Here is a 2,890-nt window from a genome sequence, read left to right as displayed (position 1 = left end):
TATGGCCAGGTCGCCATTTTTACGTTTTTCCGTGGTTTTGGTTTGAAATATGCTCTGTGAGACAGGTAGCAACAATTTAAGTTAATTTAGCCTTGTGATTCTGACTTCGTGGGTACGGGAAAACGTAAAAAGAGGAAAACAAAGGAGAATTTCATATGAGCATAGGGCTCTGGTTACTGAGGGAAATATTACGTAAAACACGTGGGCACATTTAAAGTAGTGTATTTACATAAATGACATTAGTACGGGAAAGAGGAACTCAGTAGGTTAAATGAAACTGGGAAATTCCAGCCACAGTCCGAGAAGCTTCCACGAAATAGCATCCCTCTGAAATGAGAGATATGCACATTATACGCCAGTAATGAAAATAGACAAAAGAATAATGAATTCGAAGCTGCACTGAGGGTGCCAAAGGAGTAATAAAGAATTAATACTGCCGATGCAAGAGGCGCACGGACATTAGACAAGGGAGATTTCTGGCTTTCTCTTTAAGAAAATATTACGAGACAAAAGCGTGACTGAAATGGGGCTCTTCCAGGGCACTTTACCTTAGCAGATTTTCCGAGGGCGTGTAGAAGGCGGTCCGTGGATGACTTGCGATTTCCGAGGACGAGTTTCTTCCACGTGGTGAGATGCAAGGGCTTCCGTAAAGGGGCAAGGCGATGGGGACTCCTCGAAACTCCAAGCAATGGCGTGTGGGCTCGAGGAATACGGTTGAAGGGCACGAGGAGAAGTATACTTTTGAAAGGGCCACGTGGTTAGGATGCAAGGGCATCGGTGGGGCCAGGTGTTGGGGACGTCTTCACAAGTTCACTCCATATCTTCCAGCCCGCGTGTGTGTAAAGATGGTTCTGGGCTTTTGCCTTTTATCCCCTCCTATGGGGCAGGGGGGGTGCGCCCAACACAGATGCTTTGACTCATTGCACCTGCTGCCCGCAGGGGAGGTTTTGGCCTGTAGGAGAAACGCCCAAGCCAGATTACTTTTGCCTCGAAGGAAAGATCTTTATCAAAAATGGGAGCGCCTTTAATCTTTTAAACCCTTGGTTTTAAGTCGATAGACAGATGGTCTATCGATCGGCCGGCTGGCAGTAAATGAACAACCAACAACAACAAAGGAGGGGGGGGGGAGGTAATTTGCTAGCGAATTCTTGCTAATCATAATAATATATATATATATATATATATATATATATTTATATATTTATATATATGTATATATATATATGTGTGTACATATATATATATATATATATATATATATATATATATATATATATATATATTATATATATATACATACATACACACATACATACATAAATACATACATATAATATATATATATATATATATATATATATATATATATATATATATATATATATATATATATATATATATGCCTACTGACAAAACAAAATAACGTTTTCAGTCTCTCACCCATCTTGCATAGAAGATGATCTATGCAAAATGCTTCCCAGAACCAGTTACTTCTTATTGCTATGCAGAAGGCTCATGAGCAACACGTCAACCAATACTATAAATGTATTCAGAGCCATTCAGCTCTCTCTTATAATCACTATTGTCCATCCCGGATACTAAGGCCACTACATTCTGACATCTCTATCACTTTAACTGTCATACAATTTCTGTCTCCTTCTCTTCCCTCCTTAAATTTCCACACTATACACACTTTCCACAAAACCGTCATCCTCTTTCTCCCCATTCAACCAAACCACTTCATCAGTCTTTTCAGCTATGATAATCTTTCTACAATGTACACTTCACTACTTCACACTTCAGAAATCTCTTCACTAGACTTATGACACAGAAGCCCTTTATGATCAGCATCATATTTCACTTTCAAAAAGGATAATTGGCTCAGAAATCCATTCCTAAATCCCAAGTCCTCATGTAGTGGACACTCCCCTTTTCTTCCAAGCTTTTAGCTAACGGTCCCCAGTCCATCGATTTGTAAATGAACAATAATGTCTGCTCGTCTCCAGAAAAGGGCATGGATTTGCAACCTCACCCCTATAAGCTGTCTGATGAACCGAAAAGCCGTATCGTCCAAAGGAGAAAAAGGTGAATGGTGAAAAAATACATTTATCTGCGTATTGCAGATGTAATTCAAACTCCACATGAAAAAACAGTGTATTTTACTAACGGCGCTTTTATAGCTTTATTGGTTGTTTCACAAGATTCGTGCAGTACGTTTCATGAACTTTGAAAGATTCAGCAACGAATTCATTAACAATATTCATTTAGTATGTTCCTCGAAACTCCGAAAAATGACCTGGATAGTTATGATCCGTAGGACTGACACTTAACAGAGCTTGTACCATGTCTATCTATACATAGAAAACTTTTACTTCTTCTTCGTCAAAATAATACGCACAAGTTTTCCTTACCTTCGCACCATAAAATTTGCTAAACCAAGACTAACATTAATGTCACCACTTGGTCAACACGATTCTGGATAAAATTACAGAATGATAAAACCTTCAATGTTTCCTAGATGATATGTGCAAAAATGTTTCTCACTTAAATTGTTTCTAAGAATCGAGAGTTTATGAGCGTATTTCGGTTAATGAATAATATTTGCCCCTCTTGCCACTGGGAAGATGTCTAGGAATAAGTAGTTCCTCGTTGGACTAGTCGGTAGAGTTCTCGACTAGCACTCTGCTAGGCACGGGTTCGAGTCTCTGGCCGGCCAATGAAGAATTAGAGGAATTTATTTCTGGTGATAGAAATTCATTTCTCGGTATAATGTGGTTCGGATCCCACAATAAGCTGTAGGTTCCGTTGCTAGGTAACCAATTGGTTCTTAGCCACGTCAAATAAGTCTAATCCTTCGGGCCAGCCCTAGGAGAGCTGTTAATAGGCTCAG

At 39.3% G+C, this 2,890-nt stretch overlaps 1 long non-coding RNA gene across 1 annotated transcript; it reads right to left on the bottom strand.

The window, feature by feature from the left end:
• Positions 1–206: 206 nt before the first annotated feature.
• LOC136848635 (uncharacterized) lies at positions 207–1,157 on the bottom strand. Its single transcript, XR_010856074.1, has 2 exons — positions 549–1,157; positions 207–327 (listed from the first exon to the last, which is right to left on the bottom strand). It is a non-coding gene; the product is annotated as an uncharacterized lncRNA (long non-coding RNA).
• Between the last annotated feature and the right edge of the window lie 1,733 nt (positions 1,158–2,890).

Source organism: Macrobrachium rosenbergii, chromosome 19, assembly GCF_040412425.1.
Source record: "Macrobrachium rosenbergii isolate ZJJX-2024 chromosome 19, ASM4041242v1, whole genome shotgun sequence".
NCBI classification, from domain to species: Eukaryota; Metazoa; Arthropoda; class Malacostraca; order Decapoda; family Palaemonidae; genus Macrobrachium; species Macrobrachium rosenbergii.
Note: the sequence above shows the minus strand (reverse complement) of the source record. Positions and strands in the feature narration are given on the sequence as shown.